General features: G+C 39.3%; 1 long non-coding RNA gene across 2 annotated transcripts in view; it reads right to left on the reverse strand.

Moving 5' to 3' along the window:
* Positions 1-678: 678 nt before the first annotated feature.
* The window catches only part of LOC129625274 (uncharacterized), a 38,750-nt gene continuing 15,348 nt past the window's right edge, over positions 679-24,080 (reverse strand). Inside the window, exons 2-3 of one of the 2 annotated variants that reach the window (XR_008701305.1) lie at positions 10,817-10,899; positions 679-940 (exon numbers count right to left, since the gene is read on the reverse strand). This is a non-coding gene — a long non-coding RNA (uncharacterized LOC129625274). The remainder of the gene's footprint in view (positions 941-10,816; positions 10,900-24,080) is intronic. The other variant, XR_008701304.1, reaches the window with a different exon arrangement.

Below are 24,080 nucleotides of genomic sequence, written 5' to 3' on the forward strand. Positions count from 1 at the left end.
GATTTGGTATCTATAACAGATCATGCAAGTATAGTATCTGCTACAGCAATTAAATTAACCTGTGTGTGGTTTTCTTTGCCCCACTTTATCCTAGGTAGCATAAGTACCATGGATTTAGTCCAGTTACTAAAAAAGTTTGAGCTCAATCTGATGACACTGAAGGTCAGCGAGGTTAGTCTTCTTTTCTCAGAAATTGATGAACCCATATATTGTACCCAAAGAATTCAACCTCTTGCTTCCCAGAGGTGGATAAACTTAAACACCAGGCACAGTGTAACAAAAACAAACAATATAATAAGGCATTGTCCTGGTGATAAACCTGAATTTGTCCTGATAAACAAATTAAAGTACACTTTAAGTTCAGTATGTTATAAACAGCCTAGATATTCTAATATCAAAAAAGATTAGGCTAAATCTCAATATTCTCTTCCTCAAAAAGATAAATTTTTATTTTTCACAAAATTCAACTTGCGTGTTTTGTTTCACCGGCAGTTGTACAAAAGAACTGAAAAGTGTGCATAGACTAACAGAGGCAAGTCTGGTTTGGTGGAGCCTGCCTTTGACTGAGACTTGAGGACTGGATTTTAGTCCTGGGATTTCCAAAAACTGGCAAGGTGAACTTAGGCAAGTCACTTCATTGCTTTTTCTATGAGATAAAGAAATGAAATAGACTGAGAATTTTCTAAGTTCTAATAGTCTGTGATTATATTTGATATCCAAGTTGAAGCCAGTTGAACCATATAAAGGTAATTGATGCTAATAGTTACAACAAACAGCCCTCAAATTATAGTGGCTTTACACAATACAAGTCTATTTCTCACGTAACAGTCCAGCTGGATTTGTGAGGCCTTCCTGGTGTCTCCTCCAAGCAATGTTGTCAAGGACCCAGCTCCATTCAGCTAATGGTACTACCACCCTCTGCATTTGGCTTTCATGGTTCCTACAACAGAAAGAACATGAAGAATAAAACAAGGGGTTTTATAGGAGGCACTTCAGTGTGGCCAGATACACTAGACAGAACTTTGTCACACAGACTTGGACTAAATAAAAGTGAGGCTGGGTAGTATTGCCTGAGAGACCAGAAAGAAGTAACAACTTCGGTGACTTCTGAGCTAGTCTCTGCTACAAACATTTGTAGAAAGACTTCTTTCTCTGAATTCCAAGTAACTGGAGGGAATGTTAATCTCACTTTGCATATTCCCACTGTATCACTCCTTATTCTACGTCCCCAAGCACTTCCTATGTCTGTCTCTCACTGCTGACTCTGGGCTCCCTGAAGGAAGGACCCTGCGTAGTCTCTGTGCTGCTAGGTCTTAGCATAGTGGAAGTCTTGGGATAAAGCAGAAAAGAGGAGATATTCCAACTGCTTTGTCTTAATGATGGTGGTGGTTAGTGCTCACTCCCAAATATCTACATTGGGGAGGGGTGATCTAAAGGTGAGCATGTGACTTGTGTCTGAGTTTGAGAGATGGTAATATTATGCTGGTTTAGTACTTAAAGTTTGAGAAACAGCAACTGTCATTTCACAGGATGATAGGGAGGGTTTACTGAACTGGAGGTAGAACTGTCAACTTCGATCCCCATAAGGGATGAGGAATAGAGGGAGTAAAGAATACGGTCATTGTATGTTTGTGAGTCTCTTTCAGCAGGAGCTGGCAGGGCCTTCTTTTTGACCATCTCAGGCCACCTCCTTGAGCTCATAGGTCTTGCCAAGAAAGGTATTAAGGTCACCACGATGACTGACATAATACTTCTGCTCCATGACAATTCTTGGCTTTCCTTCCACCCTATCCCACCATCCAGCACTGCTGCCCAGCATGGTCTAACCCAGAGTCCACTCCCAAAGCAGTGATTCTGCAGGTTCCTAGAATTCCAAGATACCCATACCCCAGAGTGAGAAAACCTTTCCACGGGAATCTTGGATTTTAAGTACGCAGACCAGGGATATACTTATCAGCTTCCTTTATTTGAACTTAAGGATGTATTTTAGGTTTCCTTTTTTAATTCAACAATAATAAGCATAGGTTGAATGCACAAATTCTAAAACTCTACTATATTCAATACAGTAGTCATTAACAGCATATGGCTATTTAGATTTAAATTTAAACTAATTAAAATTAAGTAAAAATTTTAAATGCAGTTCCTCAGTCACACTAACCATATCAGATCAGATCAGTCGCTCAGTTGTGTCTGACTCTTTGCGACCCCATGAATCGCAGCACGCCAGGCCTCCCTGTCCATCACCAACTCCCGGAGTTCACTCAGACTCATGTCCATCGAGTCAGTGATGCCATCCAGCCATCTCATCCTCTGTCATCCCCTTCTCCTCCTGCCCCCAATCCCTCCCAGCATCAGAGTCTTTTCCAATGAGTCAACTCTTCGCATGAGGTGGCCAAAGTACTGGAGTTTCAGCTTTAGCATCATTCCCTCTAAAGAAATCCCAGGGCTGATCTCCTTCAGAATGGACTGGTTGGATCTCCTTGCAGTCCAAAGGACTTTCGAGTCTTCTCCAACACCACAGTTCAAAAGCATCAATTCTTCGGCACTCAGCTTTCTTCACAGTCCAACTCTCACATCCATACATGACCACAGGAAAAACCATAGCCTTGACTAGATGGACCTTTGTTGGCAAAGTAATGTCTCTGCTTTTGAATATGCTATCTAGGTTGGTCATAACTTTCCTTCCAAGGAGTAAGCGTCTTTTAATTTCATGGCTGCAGTTACCATCTGCAGTGATTTTGGAGCCCAGAAAAATAAAGTCTGACACTGTTTCCACTGTTTCCCCATCTATTTCCCATGAAGTGATGGGACCGGATGCCATGATCTTCGTTTTCTGAATGTTGAGCTTTAAGCCAACTTTTTCACTCTCCTCTTTCACTTTCATCAAGAGGCTTTTTAGTTCCTCTTCACTTTCTGCCATAAGGGTGGTGTCATCTACATATCTGAGGTTATTGATATTTCTCCCGGCAATCTTGATTCCAGCTTGTGTTTCTTCCAGTCCAGTGTTTCTCATGATGTACTCTGCATATAAGTTAAATAAACAGGGTGACAGTATACAGCCTTGATGAACTCCTTTTCCTATTTGGAACTAGTCTGTTGTTCCATGTCCAGTTCTAACTGTTGCTTCCTGACCTGCATACAAATTTCTCAAAAGGCAGATCAGGTGGTCTGGTATTCCCATCTCTAACCATATAGCAAGTGCTAAATGTTGTCAGTGGATCCTTTTTGGATATTGCAGCTCTAGAACATTTTCTGGTATCATAGAAAGTTCTATGGACAGGACTGCTCTAAAAACTGCTTTTGTATTAGTGTGTTTAGCTTTCCAGATCAAGTTGTCTCACCCTTATTTGATAGAAAATATGATAAACTCTTTTAAAGAAATTAAGAGGACCTATGTTTTGCAAAAATTTAGACAATGCATGCAGTGTCAAAATAAGTTTTACATATTTGAAGGATGAGTCCACCCTCAAAAGCCAAATTTCATATCTCTGACATGAACAAAGTTTGAATTGCCTGGAGCTCAGTGATCATTATACATTAATGGCTTAAAAAAAAGAAAGAAAGAAACAATATCTCCTGACATCTGAGAGAGAATACAAGCCAAACAATGTGAACCCCCTTCTTGTAACAGTAAAAGCAAAAGAGAACTGAAAAAGAAACTTGCCTATTTTTAAGAGTATTATCATATTAAAGAATAAAATTCTATATTACCTTATTTGAAATCACTTATATGTGTATATTCCTTATACATGCTAACTTCTAAGCTGTATAATAAGATATGGCATTATTGTTTTTTAAGGTTAAAAGTTAGTCCATCCAAGAAGAAAGTGAATTAGCCAGAATTCTACTTCATCCCAGGTTGCTCAGTGGTATAGAACCTGCCTGCCAATTCAGGAGTCGTAGGGGACACAGGTTCGATCTCTGGGTTGGGAAGATCCCCTAGAGGAGAAAATGGCAACCAAGTATCCTTGTCTGGGAAATCCCATGGACAGAGGAGCCTGGTGGGCTATAGTCTGCGGGGTCACAAAAAGTCAGACACTACTGACTGACTGAACACTCAGTATTTCATCACTGGTCCAAGAGAAGCAAGGACCCTACCTGACCACCAGTGAGGCCATCTGGCCTGTTATTAGAGCTGCTTATAAAACCTCTGTCTTTATTTCTCTAGGAATATAGAGGGGTTGCATTTCCCCCACCTTCTTAAGTAAAAGAGGCCACGTGATTTGGTTTACACAGTTAAATATGAACAGGAGTGACATGCGTGTCTTCCAGTGGAAGCATATAAGTCCCTCTGCTTGGCTAATTCCCCCTTTCTCTGTATGTTGACAATCACAAAAGCCCATATTGGAGTCTCCAACAGTGGACATACATTAATGAGGATGATGAAGAAGGGCCCTGCTAGTCTGCACTGTACAAGTAGAGGTTAGAAAAATAAACTGTCAATGGTGAGGCCATTATGAACATGAGGGGAAATATAATCTAGCCTGTTCTGACCAATACATCATCCAAATCCAGGTCATATAGCTTAAAATGGAAAAAGTGTGTTATGATTCTTTTGTTTCAGAATAAAAATAGAAAATAATAAAAATAGAAGAGCTATATGCATGCAGATTAAGAACTAGATAGAAGCAATGGATCAAATTTGATAAAGTCAATCCTAGGCATGATTTCTCATAAGCATTAAATACAGAAATAAAAAATAGCTTGTGCATTTGAGCATAATAAATGGTATGTACATATCTATTCCAGAGAAGGCAATGGCACCCCACTCCAGTATTCTTGCTTGGAAAAATCCCATGGACAGAGGAGCCTGGTAGGCTGCAGTCCATGGGGTTGCTAAGTGTTGGAGATGACTGAGCAACTTCACTTTCACTTTTCACTTTCATGCATCAGAGAAGGGAATGGCAACCCTCCAGTATTCTTGCCTGGAGAATCCCAGGGACGGGGGAGCCTGGTGGGCTGCCATCTATGGGGTCGCACAGAGTCGGACATGACTGAAGCAACTTAGCAGCAGCAGCAGCAGATATCTATTCATTGGAAGGACTGATGCTCCAATACTTTGGTCACTTGAGGCGAAGAGCCAGCTCATTAGAAAAGACCCTGCTGCTGGGAAAGATTGAAGGCAGGAGGAGAAAGGGACGGCAGAGGATGAGGTGGTTGGATGGCATCATTGACTCATGGACATAGGTTTGAGCAAGCTCTGGGAGATGGTGAAGGACAGGGAAGTCTGGCATGCTGCAGTCCATGGGGTCGCAAAGAGTCAGACAAGACTGAGCGACTGAACAACAAGATATCTATTTAAACTCTGCTATGAACTTGGTCCTCTTTTCCTGTAATGTTGAGGAAAAAATTACTATATAGGTTATGTATATCTAAGATGCTTTTTCTACAAGAGCCTTAAAAATTTCATTCCCTTACTTCTAGATATACTGTTAAGAGAATTTTTTCCTTTAAGAATAAATAAACCACTGAGATTAACATCCAGCTTGCTGAGTCACTTATCTTCTGCTAGAATTTTAACTACAAGGATCTGAAGGCAGAAGAGAGAGAGAAACACACACACACAGGTTTAGAGAGAGAAGAGAGACTAATTCTAGACAGAAAGAAGAAGAATTTATTAAATCAAATGGAAATAGCAAAAATATCTATTATCTTACTCTGTAGTGGGAGCCCAGAATACAATATTTTACTAAAACTTCCAGTGTAAATAAGGTTTGAATTGGATTTAACAGTGAAAAAAGCAAGGTCATTAAAGTGAAAAGACCTAGTTTAAAAAGATTTGTTTTTATTCCAGGGCCTGCACTACAAGCTATTTGACATTGACAAAGTCAGCTCACTTTTCTGAGTCATAGTTTCCTCATCCATAAACAGGGAATAATAAAACTTACCGATAGGTTTGTAGGGAAGACAAAAAATATTATAAAATATGTTAAAGGTCTAGGAAATTATCTGACACCAAGCAAAGATCACAAATGTTTCCTTCTGTCTGTTTCACACCATCTCTTAATTCTACCAGATTTTTTTCTTGATTAAGCTTCTTGAAGACTAGCTATCGAAGGGGAAACTGTAGTTGCAATTCTGACATTTCATGCAATATCGTGTTCTTTTTTACCTCCCTTATTATTTACTATTCAAAATAATTCTGAATAAGTTGATCCTATTTTACAGAGGGAATAGAATTAAAAATTTGTCCCTGTTTACAGAGATGGTCTTTTAGTAATCTGCTTCTACAATAATGCAGCATGGCACGTGTCCCCAAAACTCAGTGGCTCGTAATAACAGCGTTTGGTGTGGCTGGTCAACCTGTGGGTCCACCGAGCAGTGCTGCTGACTTGGGGTGGCCATGCAGCCTGCAGTCATCTGGGGTTTGGTACATCTCTCTAGTCTATATTCGTAGAACTCTAAACAAGCAGCAGGAAGTACAGTGATCTCTGGCTCCTTTATTGAATAAAATGGTAACCATGAACCCACCAACTAACTTTCCCTGAACCCTAAGCCAGAGATCTGCTTTGGTCCAGTGCCTTAAACCCAAGCAAGCGTGGAGTAGGAAAATGAGGAAGCCTATAATCCTGACAGAAAGGCTGTCTGCATCCTCATGTTAACCTAAGAGAGGTGACTGATAGCAGGACAGAACCTACTTAGGGACATACAGATAGTGTATACCAATGCTTCCAATGCCTACCATTTTAAGGGAAGGCCAGTAAAGCTGGGAAATTCACCACAGATGGAGATTGACATTGATGCTTCAGCACAGCACCACTCCAAAATGAGGTCCACAAGCCAGCAGAACCAGCATCACTTGGGAGTCTGTTAGAAACGTGGACTCCACCCCAGACTCCTGAATCTGAACCTGACAAGCACTGAGACACAGAGCAGTTTAGGACAGGGAAGCCTGGCATGCTGCAGTCCATGGGGTTGCAAAGAGTCAGACATGACTGAGTGACTGAATGGAATTGAACTGAACTTGGGCAAGATGTTTAACTGCTCTGTGTCTCAGTTTACTCATCTGTTCAATGGGCATTGTAATAGTACAAACTTCAGTAAGTCGGAGGAAGTTAAACCTGTAGTGTTTAGAATGGTGTCAGCAACATGTAACGTTTTATATTTGTTTGTTCGTGAAGTTGTGAAGTCTCTCAGTCGTGTCCGACTCTTTGTGACCCCATAGACTGTAGCCCACCATGCTGCTCAAGCCATGGAATTTTCTAGGCAAGAGTACTGGAGTGGGTTGCCATTTTGTAAATAAAAATAAATCCTGACTCCCTGTCTTGAGTAATTTCTGTGGTACATCCCAGCACTTCTGAGCAAAACATGTCCCTCTTTTCCTTCAAGATTTCTTTGACCACCATGCAGTTGATCTGAAATCTACCTTACTCAATTCTTTCAAAAATTATTTTGATTTTTTAGCATGGTGAATATGAATTAACTTAATATGAATTTGTATCTGATAATCTGTTCTGGTAGAAGTTATCTGAGGCAGCAGGTTAGCTCCATCAGGGCTCCTTAAAAGAAGGGAATTGCATAAAAAAGGATTGAGCAGATAGAAGGGACCAAATGTAAATAAACAAGTAATTCACAGCAGTCGTTTGAAATACTGGATATACTTGGGAAACTTAAAAAACATTTTCAATGTTCCGGGCCCACTTCAACAGAATTAAATCAGGATTTTTGGGAAAGGTACTAAAAGCGCCAAGAATTTTAAAAAGCTCCCTGAAGTAGGCTGAATAATGTCACCCAAAGATATCAGGTTCTAACCCCTGGAATCTGTAAACATTATTTGGAAAAAGGTCTTCCAGATGTGATTAAGTTAAGGACCTTGAAATGAGATGATTATCCTAGATTATAATAATATAATAAATAATATAATGCACTATGGAAAATTCTTAAAGAGATGGGAATAGCAGACCACCTGACCTGCCTCTTGAGAAACCTATATGCAGATCAGGAAGCAACATTTAGAACTGGACAGGGACCAACAGACTGGTTCCAAATAGGAAAAGGAGTACGTCAAGGCTGTATATTGTCACACTGCTTATTTAACTTATATGCAGAGTACATCATGAGAAACGCTGGGCTGGGGGAAGCACAAGCTGGAATCAAGATTACTGGGAAAAATATCAATAACCTCAGATACCCAGATGACACCACCCTTATGGCAGAAAGTGAAGAAGAAATAAAGGGCCTCTTGATAAAAGTGAAAGAGGAGAGTGAAAAAGTTGGCTTAAAGTTCAACATTCAGAAAACTAAGATCATGGCATCTGGTCCAATCACTTCATGGCAAATACATGGGGAAACAGTGGAAACAGTGTCAGACTTTATTTTTCTGGGCTCCAAAATCACTGCAGATGGTGATTGCAGCCATGAAATTAAAAGATGCTTACTCCTTGGAAGGAAAATTATGACCAACCTAGATAGCATATTGAAAAGCAGAGACATTACTTTGCCAACAAAGGTCCGTCTAGTCAAGGCTATGGTTTTTCCGGTGATCATGTATGGATGTGAGAGTTAGACTATAAAGAAAGCTGAGCACCGAAGAATTGATGCTTTTGAACTGTGGTGTTGGAGAAGACTCTTGCGAGTCCCTTGGACTGCAAGGAGATCCAACCAGTCCATCCTAAAGGAGACCAGTCCTGGGTGTTCTTTGGAAGGACTGATGTTGAAGCTGAAACTCCAAATCTTTTGCCACCTCATGTGAAGAGCTGACTCATTTGAAAAGACCCTGATGCTGGGAAAGATTGAGGGCAGGAGGAAAAGGGGACAACAAAGGATGAGATGGCTGGATGTCATCACCGACTCGATGGACATGGGTTTGGGTGAACTCCAGGAGTTGGTGATGGACAGGGAGGCCTGGTGTGCTGTGGTTCATGGGGTCGCAAAGAGTCAGACACGACTGAGCAACTGAACTGAACTGAACTGAATCCTAGATTATCCTGGGATGAAGCCTAAACGAAATCGGGCTGCGTACATCCTTATAAAGAGGGTCAAGGAGAAATTTGCACAAAGGTGCACAGAGAAGGTGTTGTGTACCCAAGAGTAATGTGTCTTCTGTGGTCATTGGGTGGAAACTTCTACAGAAGTCTGTTAGGACTAGAGTGTTTTAGTGTTGTTCAAGTCTTTGATCCTTATCAATTTCCTATGTGGGGCTTTTTGCATTTTGAAAGTGGGGTGTTGAAATCTCCAACTATTATTGTTGAATTGTCTATTTCTCCTTTCAATCTGTCGTGCTTTGCTGTTATACTTTTAAGATTATAAATGCCCTTGTCTCTAGTAATAATTTTTATTGGAAACATCATGTCTGTTGTTACTATGGTCACTGCAGATTTCTTCTTGTTGTTTGCATACTTTTTTCTTTTTCCATCTTTTAAAATTTCAACATTTGTCTTTGATAAACTAGGTCTCCTATAGGTAGCATATAGTTCAATTGCTTTATTAAGAAAATCCATTTGACCAGCTTCTGCCTTCTGATTAGTGTCTTGAATATTTACATTTAATATAACTGATAAGGTAGGATTTATGTTTGGCTTTTTGTTATTTGTTTTGTATATATCCTATGTATTTCCCCTCAATTTCTCCATCACTGCCTTCTTTTGTGTTAAATTGATATTTTCTAGTATCAATTTTAATTGATTTTAATTTTAATTTTCTTTTTTAATTTTAATTTTCTTGTCATTTTTTCCTTTAACTGTACTTTTCTGGTTATTTTCTTAGTAATTGCCCTGTGATTTACAATTACCATATTTATTTTAAGACTCTAGTTGAGATTAATATTAATTAATGATACCAATTAATATTAATATTGCTATTGAAACTATCTCAATAGTACACAAAAACTTTTCTGATATACCTCCAATCCCCTCTCTCCACCTTTATGAATGGTAATACAAATTTCATCTTTATGTTACTGTATTATAAACCCATCAACACAGTTTCATACATATGGATTAATGCATATGTCTTCTCATAATAGAAGAGAAGAGTTACAAACCAAAAACTACTGACTTTTGTGTTTAACATGTATTTACCCTTACTGATAATCTTCACTTTTTTTTATATGGATTTAAGTCACGATCTAATGTCTCTCCATTTCAGCCCTGTAGTGTTTCTTGTAAGGTGATTCTGCTGGCAGCAAATCCTTTCAGTTATTGTTTTGTTTTAATCTAAGAATGTTTCAAGCTATCCCTTTTTTGAAAGACAGCTTTGCTGAATATAGAATTCTTGGATAAAAGTCCTTTCTCTTCATCACTCTGAATATACCATCTCACTGCATTCCTGGTTTCTGATTAGAAATCAGCAGTTAGTCTTATTGAGGATCCCTTGTACTTTCAAGATGCTCTCTTGGTCTGTGGCTTTTAATAGTTTTATTATGATGTACTTCTACTTGGAGTTTACTAAGTTTCTTGGACGTTTAATGTTATTCCTCAAACTGGGAAGTTTGGGCCATTATTTCTTCAAATATTCTTTCTGCCTCTTTCTTTTCTCCCATTCTTCTACTTCTTTTATAGATCTTTGGTATGCTTGATAGTATGATCACTATCATGATGCTGTGATCACTCACCTAGAGCCAGACATCTTGGAGTGCAAAGTCAAGTAAGTGGGCCTTAGGAAGCATCACTATGAACAAAGCTATGGGAGGTGATGGAATTCCAGCTGAACGATTTCAAATCCTAAAAGATGATGCTGTGAAAGTGCTCCAATCATTACGCCAACAAATTTGAAAAGCACAGCAGTGGCCACAGGACTGGAAAAGGTCAGTTTTCAATCTAATCCCAAAGAAAGGCAATGCCAAAGAATGTTCAAACTACCACGCAATTGCACTTACCTCACAAGCTAGCAAAGTAATGCTCAAATTTCTCAAAGCTAGGCTTCAACAGTACGTGAACCAAGGACTTCCAGATGTTCAAGCTGGATTTAGAAAAGCCAGAGAAACCAGAGATCAAATTGCTAACATCTGTTGAATCATAGAAAAAGCAAGAGAATTCCAGAAAAACATTTCCTTCTGCTTCATTGACTACACTATAGCCTTTGACTGTGTGGATCACAACAAACTGGAAAATTCTTAGAGATGGAAATAGGAGACCATCTGACCTGCCTCCTGAGAAATCTGTGTGCAGGTCAAGAAGAAACAGTTAGAACCAGATATGGAAAAACGGACTGGTTCCAAATTGGCAAAGGAGTACGTAAAGGCTATATATTGTCACCCTGCTTATTTAACTTATATAACAGAATACATCATGGGAATACCAGCCTGGATAAAGCACAAGCTGAAATCAAAATTGATGGAAGAAATATCAGTAACCTCAGATATGCAGATGACACCACCCTTATGGCAGAAAGCAAAGAGGAACTAAAGAGCCTCTTGATGAAAGTGAAAGAGGAGAATGAAAAAGCTGGTTTAAAACTCAGCATTCAAACACAAAAATCATGGCATCTGGTCCTATCACTTCATGGGTAATAGATGGGGAAAAAGTGGAAACAGTGACAGACTTTAACTTCTTGGGCTCAAAAATCACTGCAGATGGTTGACTGCAGCCATGAAATTAAAAGATGCTTGCTCCTTGGAAGAAAAGCTATGACCCACCTAGACAGCATCTTAAAAAGCAGAGACATTACTTTGCCAACATAGTCCATCTAGTCAAGGCTATGGTTTTTTCCAGTAGTCATGTATGGGTTTGAGAGTTGGACCATAAAGAAAGCTGAGCACCGAAGAATTGATGCTTTTGAACTGTGGTGTTGATATGTTAAACATTTGTTGCTGACTGTTTTTGACAAATGACCTGGGGAAGACACAATTCATATTGATTGCATTCTGCTGCTGCTGCTGCTAAGTCACTTCAGTCGTGTCTGACTCTGTGTGACCCCATAGATGGCAGCCCATCAGGCTCCTCCATCCCTGGGATTCTCCAGGCAAGAACACTGGAGTGGGTTGCCATTTCCTTCTCCAATGCGTGAAAGTGAAAGTGAAGTCGCTCAGTCGTGTCCAACTGGTAGCGACGCCATGGACTGTAGCCTACCAGGCTCCTCTGTCCCTGGGATACAGACAAGCCCTAAGAGCAGGTGTTTCCAGGGAACTTTGGTTCAGTTCAGTCACTCAGTCATGTCCAACTCTTTGCAACCCCATGGACTGCACCATGTCAGGCCTCCCTGTTCATCACCAACTCCCAGAGTTTACTCAAACTCATGTCCGTTGAGTCTGTGATGCCATCCAACCAACTCATTCTCTGTTATCCCCTTCTCCTCCTGCCTTCAATCTTTCCCAGTATCAAGGTCTTTTCAAATGAGTCAGTTCTTCACATCAGGTGGCCAAAGTATTGGAGTTTCAGCTTCAGCATCAGTCCTTCCAATGAATATTCAGGACTGATTTCCTTTAAGAAGGACTGGTTAGGTCTTCTTGAAGTCCAGGGAACTCTGAAGAGTCTTCTCTAACACCACAGTTCAAAAGCATCAATTCTTTGGAGCTCAGCTTTCTTTATGGTCCAACTCTCACACCCATATATGACTACTGGAAAAACCATAGCGTTGACTAGATGGAGTTTGCTGGCAAAGTAATGTCTCTGCTTTTAATATGCTGCCTAGGTTGGTCATACCTTTTCTTCCAAGGAGCAAGCATCTTTTAATTTCATGGCTGCAATCACCATCTGCAGTGATTTTGGAGCCCAGAAAAATACAGTCAGCCACTGTTTCCCCATCTATTTGCCATGAAGTGATGGGACCAGATGCCATGATCTTCGTTTTCTGAATGTTGAGTTTTAAGTCAACTTTTTCACTCTCCTCTTTCACTTTCATCAAGAGGCTCTTTAGTTCTTCTCCACTTTCTGCCATAAGGGTGGTGTCATCTGAATATCTGAGGTTATTGATATTTCTCCCAGCAATCTTGATTCCAGCTTGTGCTTCACCCAGCCCAGCATTTTTCATGATGTACTCTGCATATAAGTTAAATAAGCAGGGTGACAATATACAGCCTTGACATACTCCTTTCCTGATTTGGAACCAGTCTGTTGTTCCATGTCCAGTTCTTACTGTTCAAATAGTGACAATTCTCTCTCTTTAAAAAAAAAAACAAAAAACAAAAAACAAAAAAAAACTATTTAATTGGAGGATAATTATTTTACAATATTTTGTGGGGCTTCCCAGGTGGCATGAATGATAAAGAACCTTCCTGCCAATGTAGGAGATGCAAGAGACATGGGTTCCATCCTTGGTTCAGGGAGATCCATCCCCTGGAGGAAGGTATGACAACTCTTTCTTGAAGGATCTTCTGGGGAGTTCCAAACCAATTATGCTTCCCCCTCACACCTCGCCCCCCAACCCCCCCCCACCCCTCCCCCTCCCCCCGGCCTCTAGGCTCGTGGGTTTGCAAGGGTTCTACAAAGCTATGGAAAATGGAATGGAAGCAAGAAAAGTTAAATGCCACAAAACTTGCTGTTCTTACCTAGATTCAGCCATTTTTATTGAATAAGTTATTTGAATCAGATTGTTGCAAACCTTTGGCTAATTTCCAGAGGCCAAAAAAAAAAGTTTTAAAAAAATTTTGTGAATGTTCTTACTGCATTTTTCAAGGAGCAGATTTTGGAAATCACTACCACATCATTGCTAAAGTAACTCCTTTATGATTACTATTTTATTATTAAAATGTGAACTCCAATAGGACTCCTGCCCAGATGTCAGCTCCCCCATCTCACATTTAATCCACACTCTCTCTTTAGCATTACCCAGAAGAACAAAGAGATTAAAAATGCACTTCAACAATTTTTTTTTCTTCTCCACTCTAAAAATGGGTGCTGTTTGGACAGACTGAACAAGCAAGGTTTTAGAATTGCCAAGGTATTATGAGATAGACATTTCAGATAGAACATTGCAGCCCACCCAAGTCAGGAGTGCCTGCTTAAAAGCATTTTGAAATAATTTTGATATCTCCATCCTTTTTAAGAAGAGTAATGCAGTCACATTAAAAAAAACAAAAACAAAAACAAAAAACCCTCAGGAGTGGAATTGCTGAATCACATGGTAGTTCTATTCTTAATTTTTTGAGAAACCTCCATAATATTTTTACTTTCCTGGTGACTCAGATGGTAAAGAATCTGCCTGCAGTGCAGGAGACTAGGGTTCTATCCCTGGGTTGGGAAGATCCTCTGGACAAGGTAATGGTTCCTTATTTCTGTATTCTTCCCTGGAGAATTCCATGGACAGAGGAGCCTGGCAGGCTACAGTCCATGGGTCACAAAGAGTCCGACATCACTAAGCGACTATCACTTCTCTTGTCAATAGTGCATAAGTATTCCCTTTTCTCTAAATCCTTGCTAACATTTGCTATTTCTTGACTTTTTTACAATAGCCACACTGACAGGTGTGAGGTGATATTTCATTGTGATTTTGCTTTGCATTAGCCTGGGGCTGGAAAAGGTCAGTTTTCATTCCAATCCCAAAGAAAGGCAATGCCAAAGAATGCTTAAACTACTGCACAATTGCACTCATCTCACACGCTAGTAAAGTAATGCTCAAAATTCTCCAAGCCAGGCTTCAGCAATATGTGAACCGTGAACTTCCTGATGTTCAAGCTGGTTTTAGAAAAGGCAGAGGAACCAGAGATCAAATTGCCAACATCCGCTGGATCATGGAAAAAGCAACAGAGTTCCAGAAAAACATTTATTTCTGCTTTATTGACTATGCCAAAGCTTTTGACTGTGTGGATCACAATAAACTGTGGAAAATTCTTCAAGAGATGGGAATACCAGACCACCTGATCTGCCTCTTGAGAAATTTGTATGAAGGTCAGGAAGCAAACGTTAGAACTGGACATGGAACAACAGACTGGTTCCAAATAGGAAAAGGAGTACGTCAAGGCTGTATATTGTCACCCTGTTTATTTAACTTATATGCAGTGTACATCATGAGAAACGCTGGTCTGGAAGAAACACAAGCTGGAATCAAGATTGCCAGGAGAAATATCAATAACCTTAGATATGCAGATGACACCACCCTTATGGCAGAAAGTGAAGAGGAACTAAAAAGCCTCTTGATGAAGGTGAAAGTGGAGAGTGAAAAAGTTGGCTTAAAGCTCAACATTCAGAAAACGAAAATCATGGCATCTGGTCCCATCACTTCATGGCAAACACATGGGGAAACAGTGGAAACAGTGTCAGACTTTATTTTTCTAGGCTCCAAAATCACTGAAGATGGTGACTGCAGCCATGAAATTAAAAGACGCTTACTCCTTGGAAGGAAAATTATGACCCACCTAGATAGCATATTCAAAGGCAGAGACATTACTTTGCCAACAAAGATCTGTCTAGTCAAGGCTATGGTTTTTCCAGTGGTCATGTATGGATGTGAGAGTTGGACTGTGAAGAAGGCTGAGCGCCGAAGAATTGATGCTTTTGAACTGTGGTGTTGGAGAAGACTCTTGAGAGTCCCTTGGACTGCAAGGAGATCCAACCAGTCCATTCTAAAGGAGATCAGCCCTGGGATTTCTTTGGAAGGAATGATGCTAAAGCTGAAACTCCAGTACTTTGGCCACCTCATGCGAAGAGTTGACTCATTGGAAAAGACTCTGATGCTGGGAGGGATTGGGGCAGGAGGAGAAGGGGACAACAGAGGATGAGATGGCTGGATGGCATCACTGACTCGATGGACATGAGTCTGAGTGAACTCCGGGAGTTGGTGATGGACAGGGAGGCCTGGCGTGCTGCGATTCATGGGGTCGCAAAGAGTCGGACACGACTGAGCAACTGATCTGATCTGATGATTATCTAATGCTGATTATCTTTTAATGTGCATGTTGGACATCTGTATGTCTTTGGAAAATTGTCTATTTAGGTTCCTTGTACAGTTTTTAATCAAATTGTTTTATATTGAGTTGTATGAGTCCTTTGTATATTTTTGGATATTAACTCCTCATATCATTGACAAAAATGAACCTCCACACGGACTAAGAAACTGAAGTCTCCTTAAGGCCAAAGTCCTGAGAACAGGAATCCTCTCGTGGGGGCTAGCAGGGAGCGCCACCACCCACCTTCCTGCTCCAGACGCCCCACCTCAAACAGCACAATCCCGTCTCTTCACACAGGGCCTTTTCCTCTTTCTCACATCTCGGCTGTCTCCTCTTCTTCCTCCATGAACCGTTCTCAATAAAACCAAAAATCTCCCTCTCTCCCTTCAAAAAAAAAAAAAAAATCCTCCCATTCAGTAGGTTGTCTTTTCATTTTGTTATTGGTTTCCTTTGCTATCCAAATGCTTTTTAATTTGATGTAGGCTCATTTATTTACATATGCTTTTGTTGTCCTCGCCTGAGGAGGCAGATCCAGCAATTCTAGTTCTGGGTATTTATCCAAAGAAAACAAAAACACTAATTCAAAATATATATGTGCACTCCAATGTTCATTGCAGCATTTATACCAGACAAGATATGGAAGCAACCTAAGTGTCTACTGATAGATGAATGAATAAACTCAGCCATAAAAAAGAATGAAATCTTGTTATTTGTGGCAACATTTATGGACATAGAGGGTATTACATGAAGTGAAATGTCATACAGACAAAGACAAATACTGTATGTGGAATCTAAAAAGCAAGTAAACAAATATAACAAAACACAAACAGACTCAAAAATACAGAGAACAAACTGGTGACTTTCAGAAGGAAGAGGAGTGGGAAGATAAACAAAATAGGGGAAGGAGGATTAAGAGGTGCAAACAGTTATAAAATAAGTAAGTCATGGGGATGTAATACACAACATAGGAAACATAGTCAAAAGTATTATAATAACCAAGTTTGGTGACATATGGTAACTAGACTTATTGTGATGATCTTTATTAGTATATTAAAATATTGAATCCCTATGCTATACCCTGAAACTAATATTAAGTCAATTACACTTCAATAAAATTTTTTAAATAAAATAAAATCAGGCATTTTAGTGTTTATCCTTCTCCAAAGTAACCATCCTTAAATATTTCAGTTATAAGTTCTTCTTACTGTTTATAACCTTAATTTTAAGTAATATATTCTATTTCTTAATTTATCAACTTTAAATAATATTTATTAATTCTTTCTTATTCAAGGTTAGAACATGATCTAATTGGCCTTTTCTCTCTTATTCCAACACCTAAACTTTGTTACTTCTGTTAATTTTTGGATTTCTGCTGATTAATTTATATATAACTCAATATGTAACCATATAATATGATTACCTTTTCTTTCTTTTTGAAACATTTTAATTGGAGGGTAATTACTTTACCACATTGTGTTGGCTTCTGCCATATAACAGTGTGGGTCAAGTACATGTGTGTGCCCTCCCTCCTGAATCTCCCCCCAGCGCCTCACCCCACCCCACCCCTCTAAGTTGTCACAGAGCACTAGGCTGAGCTCCCTGAACCCAGACAGCAGCCGCCCACTGACCATTTTAGACAGGATGGTGCTGTGTCCAGAGTCCGTTCTGTGTCTGTGTCTCTATTCCTGACCTGCAATTAGGTTCATCAGTGCCATTTTTCTAGATTCCGTAGATATGTCCTAATATATGAAACTTGGTTTTCCCTTTCTGCCTTACTTCACTCTGTATAACAGGGTCCAGGTTCATCCACTTCACTAGAACTGACTCAAATGAATTCCTTTTTATGGTTAGTAACATTCCATTGTAACCATATGGACCACAACTTCTTTATCCATTCATCTGCTGATGGACATCTAGGTTGCTTCTATGTCCTAATTATTATAAATAGTGCTGCTATGAACACTGGGGCACATGTGTCTTTTTTAATTATGGTTTTCTCAGAGTATATGCCCAGTAGTGGAATTGCTGGGTCATGTGGCAGTTTTATTTCTACTTTTGAAGGAATCTCCATAGTGGCTGTGTCAATTTTTATGCTCCCCTTCCTTCAGCAGCCCCTCAGTCACCAATCTCCCAACCTAGACCTTCTCCTACTCCCCCCTACCTGGTAACTGGTCACTCCTGGGGCTCCTCCCATCAGCCTGTCCACTGCAGGTCCTACCAGCACCTCCTGAGCATCCTTGGTATGGGGAGACATGAACCCCCTGCCTTCCCTCACTGTCATCTCTGCTTTGCCCCTAAACTTTATTTTTTTTCTTCTATCAGCTTTATTCTCTTAACCCTTTACCAAATAAAATTGGATAAATTGGATCATTAAATAAAATCTCTCCACCTTGTCTCTTCCTGTTAAAGCACCTCCTTTAACAGTCACATTCTGAAAGTTCTACCATCACTTTTTTATAATATTTAGATTCTGTTAGGTAAACAATTATATCTTCTGTGCTTGATATAAAACTTGATTATAAACTTTGAAAATTAATAAATAGCACTTAAACATTATGATTATATAATTATTATCCATTACAGCACCAGGTAAAATAGTATGTTTTTAAACATTCCTATGGCACTAAATCTTCATCATAATAACACGAAAATAAAGGGAAAGAATAAATGGAAAATATTTCCTTAAGCTCCATCAAAAATTTCTCAAAATTGTTTCATATTTGAACCAAAAATCTAAGTTGTAGTTTTGCTTTTCCTCGTATTTTTAAATAGGGGCTTTTTATTTTTTACTGTTCTTAGAAGAAAGCTGTGGGAAATTCTTAAAGAGATGGGAATACTAGACCAACTTATCTGTCTCCTGAGAAACTTGTATGCAGGTCAAGGAGCAAGAGTTAGAACCACACATGGAACAACTAACTGACTGGTTCCAAATTGGGGAAAGGAGTCCAGCAAGGCTGTATATTGTCTTCCTGCTTATGTAATTCATATGTGGAGTACATCATGTGAAATGCTGGGCTGGAAGACTCACAAGCTGGAATCAAGACTGCCACGAGAAATATCAACAACCTCAGATATGCAGATGCTGCTGCTGCTGCTGCTTAGTCACTTCAGTCGTGTCTGACTCTGTGTGACCCCATAGATGGCGGCCCACCAGGCTCCCCGGTCCCTGGGATTCTCCAGGCAAGAATTCTGGAGTGGGTTGCCATTTCCTCCTCCAATGCATGAAAGTGAAAAGTGAAAGTGAAGTCGCTCAGTCATGTCCAACTCTTAGTGACCCCATGGACTGTAGCCCGCCAGGCTCCTCTGTCCATGGGATTTTCCAGCAAGAGTACTGGAGTGGGGTGCCATCGCCTGATATCACATTAATAGCAAAAAGTGAAGAGGAAATGAAGAGCCTCTTGATGAGGGTGAAAATGAGAGTGAAAAAGCTTGCTCAAAACTCAACATTCAAAAAACTAAAATCATGACATCCAGTCCTATCACTTCATGGCAAATAGATGTGGAAAAAATAGAAACGGTGGCAGATTTTATTTTCTTGGGCTGCAAAATTACTATGGACAGTGACTGCCACCATGAAATTAAACGACACTTGCTCCATGGAAGAGCAGCTATGACAAACCTAGACAGTGTATTCAAAAACAGAGACATTTTTTCAACAAAGGTCCATCTAGTCAAAGCTATGGTTTTTCCAGTAATCATGTATGGATGTGAGGTTTGGACCATAAAGAAGGCTGACCATCAAAGAACTGATGCCTTTGAACTATAATGCCAGAGAAGACTCTTGAGAGTCCTTGGACAGTAAGGAGATCAAACTAGCCAATCCTAAAGGAAATTAACCCTGAATATTCATTGGAAGGACTAGATGCTGAAGCTGAAGCTCCAATACTTTCTTTGGCCGCCTCGTACAGAGTTGACTCGCTGGAAAAGACCCTGATGCTGGGAAAGATAGAAGGCATGAGGAGAAGGGGGCAGCGGAGAATGAGATGGTTGGATGGCATCACCGAATCAATGGACATGAGTTTGAGCAAACTCTTAAAGAGAGTGAAGAACAGGGGAGCCTGGTGTGCTGCAGTCCATGGGGTCACAAAGAGTTGGACATGACTTAATGACTGAACAACAACAACAACGCCATTGTCAGACCAAAACCATAATCAACCATCTTTTAAATTATGCTATTTGTTAGATGATATAATTTGCACTGATTTATTTCTATACTTGCTTCCTAGCTTTGATACTAAGAAAGAAATTCAACATTAGTTCTAATATTTCTTAAATCTTTAGTCTACCTGCATTTTGTGGATTCCTTTGCAGATATATTTGATTAGGGTACAATGCTGTGAAATTGTTTTTCACAGACAGAACACAAGTAAACTTCCTGATTTTGTGTATATCTGGAAAGGTCTTTGTTTTGCCCTTTATTGTTTATGAACACTTTGGCTTGGTATAGACTTACAGACTAAATTTTATCTTTCTTCCAACATTTGAAGACTTATCCCATTGACCCTACCTTCTGGATTCACTGATGAGAAGAAGCCTGATGTTGATGTGATTCATATTTCTTTGTAAGCAACCATCCTTTTCTTCTCTACAGAAGCTCTTAAAATCTTCCCCAAGGAAAATGGAAAATTATTAAAAAGAAACAGCATATTTATTGTGTGGTGCTAACTTGTCATTGAACAATACTTACCTACTCATATTGATGGCTAAGTGATTATATTAAAAAAACTCATGATATTGAAAGAATAGGGAGAGGAAAATCTAAGAGAGCTTGACTATCATTGATCATAACAGGAAGTCAAACGGTATTCTATTTTATAAATCAAGAATTAACAGTGTTAGAGCCTTCCCTTAGCAGTTAAGAATCCGCCTTCCAGCTCAAGGGATGTGTGTTTAAACATTGGTTGGGGAACTAAGATCCCACATTGGGGGAGGGGTTGCAAGTAAGCCCATGTAATGCAACTAGATAAAGACTGTGTGTCCAATGAATACCCAGTGCAGCCAAAATTAAAAAAAAAAAAAAAAGAGTTAACGATGTCTGCATATTATTTAGAAACAAAAAAATTTACCCAAAGGAAAAGCTAATGTCATTGACAATTGTTGCCTCTTCAAAATAAGATGTAGATAAATAAACCAATAGATAAAGTCAAGAGCAGAAAAGTGTTATAAAGAAAAATAATTCAGAGTGAAAAAATAAAGAATGATAGTGAATTGGAGATTAGCCAAGCTCAGCTAGTTTGGATTGTCAGAGACGGTTCCTTTGAAAAAGTAGCAGTTGAGAAAATGAGACATGAGTGGGAACAAGTATTTTGGGTAGTGTTTTGGGTAAAGTTAATAGTAAAGGCAAAGGTCCTGAGATGGGAGTGAGTTTGATTGTACAGTGAACAACAATAAGGCCAAATATGACTGCAGTGAAGATAAGTGGAGAGAGAACACTGGGAAAGAAACTTAGAGAGCTGACCAGGAACCTCATCTTACAGGTCAAGAGAAGAGCTCTAAGTGTGATAGGAACCATCAAACATTTTTGAGAAAGACTTGTCTTGAAAAGTGTCATTGTGGCAGCTATGTGGAGAAATAGGGCCTAGGAGACAAATTAGGAATTTGCTTTTAACAATTCACTGAGAAATGAGGGTGGCTTAAACTAAGATAGGATCTATGGAAAGTTGAGAAGTCATTGAATTTTAAAAATGTATTGACAATAGAACATTTGCTTATGGGTTAGATGTACATGTGAAAGAGATGAGTGAAATAAGATTTTTCATCTTCTTTCTGAGAAAGTAGGTGAATGTAGTTGCCATTTATAACACAGGGAACAAAGTTAGAGGAATCATTTTGGAGTTAAAAATCACAAATTCTTCATGCTAGGTTATAAATCCATATTTATTTTTTTATTTAAGTGCATGTGTGGAGTACAACTGGGGTTCAAGAGATAAATAGGACTGTCACACGAGTGTATGTTCCTTGGTTCTTTGTCTCGTCACAACAAAGATTTGGAGCGACGGACATCAAAGCCCTCGGCGCGTCGCAGCTCTTGGGTCTTGGACAAACCTGTGCTACAGCTCTTAGGCAAATCAGTGTTACAGCTCTATTTTATTTAGAAGATAGCAGGAGAGTGAGAGAGAGAGAGAGAGAGAGAGAGAAAAGAGCGCACGCACGCGGGAGAGAGAGTCCATGAGAGAGTGCTTTGGCTCCTCCTTTTATATGTTTTTTTCCTCCACCTGGGCCTGCCCTGTGCAAATTGGGCTTAGCCAGGAGTGCTGTTTGTTCTGCCTGAAGTCTTCACTCTGGTCCTTAGACCTCCCTTTGACCTTCCTTGTCTTTTAGCCACCACCATTTTGGACTCCTTTTCCCTATTCTACCTACCTAACAGGACTAAACATGTAAATATGAGAGCATTAATAGATAAATGCTACTTGAGGCTCTGTGTGCTATGTGTGCTATGTGCTAAGCCGCTTCAGGCGTGTCTGATTCTGTGTGATCCTATGGACTGTAGACCACCAGTCTCCTCTCCATGGGATTCTCCAAACAAGAATACTGGAGTGGGTTGCCATTTCCTTCTGCAAGGAATCTTCCCGACTTGGGGGTCAAATCTGTGCCTCTTAAGAGTCCTGCATTGGCAGGGAGGTGCTTTACCACTAGCGCCACTTGTGAAGAATTGGATAAAATCACCAAGAAATGAGTGTATAGAGAGGAGGAAAGGTCTTGGCCTGAGCCTGGAGAGTTGAGAAGATGAAGAAAAGCCAGAGAAGGAGAATACCAAGATGCATCTGAGTATTACTTTAGTAAACAAGACATCTTGTGATATTGTTAATTAAGCACGTAAGTACGCACTTTTGTCTCAGCAATATTTTTGGAGGTATGTCTCCTTGTGCAAGGGCAACAAAAGCAAAAATAAACAAATGGAACTGCATTAAACTAAACTATTTTGCATAGCAAAGGAAACCATCAACAAAACAAAACGGGAGTCTACTGAAAGGGAGAAGATATTTATATAATATGACATATCTGATAAGGGGTAAATATCCAAAATATATTTTTAAAAACTCATACAACTCAATATCAAAAAACAAATAATGCAACTAAAAATGGGCAGAGGACTTGAATAAACATGTTTCTAAAGAAGACATAGAGATGGCCAACAGGCACATGAAAAAATGTTCAACATCACTAATCATCAGGGAAAAGCAGATCAAAACCACAGAGATAGCATCTCACACCTCTCAAACATAGAATAGTTATTATCAAAAAGACAATAAATAGCAATATTGGCAAAGATGTGGAAAAAAAGGAACCCTACTTTTCTGTTGATGAAAATGCAAATTGGTAAAGCAACTATGGAAAACAGTATGGTGTTTCCTCAAAAAAATATAAAACTACCATACAACCCATCAATTCCACTCTTGCATATTTTCCTGAATAAAATAAAAACAATAATTTGAAAAGATATATGCATCCCTATGTTCATAGTAGCATTATTTACAAAAACCAAGATATGTAAGCAACCAAAGTGTGTCCATTGATGGATAAATGAATGAAGAAGGCATGATATACACATATATTAATATTTTATACATATAAACAATGGACTATTACTCAGCCATTAAAAAATAAAATCTTATGATTTGCACCAACATGGCTAGACCTGGAGGGCATTTTGCCATGTGAAATAAATTATAGAAAGACAAATACTATATGATTTCACTTATATGAGGAATCTAAAAACAAAAGAAATGAACAAACATAATAAAACAGAAACAAATTCATAGATACAGACAACAAAGAGGTGGTTGTCAGAGGGAAGTGGGTGAAGGGGATTAAGAGGTACAAAGTTCCAGTTTCAAAATAAATGAGTCATGGGGATTATAATACAAAATAAATGTATAACATGAGGAATACAGTCAATAATATGGTAGTAACTTTGGTGATAGATGGTTATTAGACTTGTCATGATGATCATTGCTTAATGTATAGAAATACTGAATCACTATGTTATGTGCTTAGAACTAACATAGTAGTGTGGGTCAATTATACTTTAATTTTTTAAATGAGAAAGCTGAGAAAAAACAGCTGAATAACTTGTCTAAAGTCACACAGTTGAGAGTAGAGCCAGGGTATAAGCACAGGCCATTTGGTTTGTGAGTCTCTACTGTGCTGCCTCAAGAAAGCCAGATTTTGGCCAATCTGAGGAATAAAATGTAAAAGGGGAAGTCTCACAGTGATTAGAGCCATCTGTGTATGAAAAGGCTTGCCTTTCTGAAATGGTAGTGACTCCCGTACAACCACAGGTGTTCAAGTACAAGTTGGACTACCACTTGGCCAA

The sequence above is a fragment of the Bubalus kerabau genome, chromosome 13 (assembly GCF_029407905.1).
Source record: "Bubalus kerabau isolate K-KA32 ecotype Philippines breed swamp buffalo chromosome 13, PCC_UOA_SB_1v2, whole genome shotgun sequence".
In the NCBI taxonomy this organism is placed as follows: domain Eukaryota; kingdom Metazoa; phylum Chordata; class Mammalia; order Artiodactyla; family Bovidae; genus Bubalus; species Bubalus kerabau.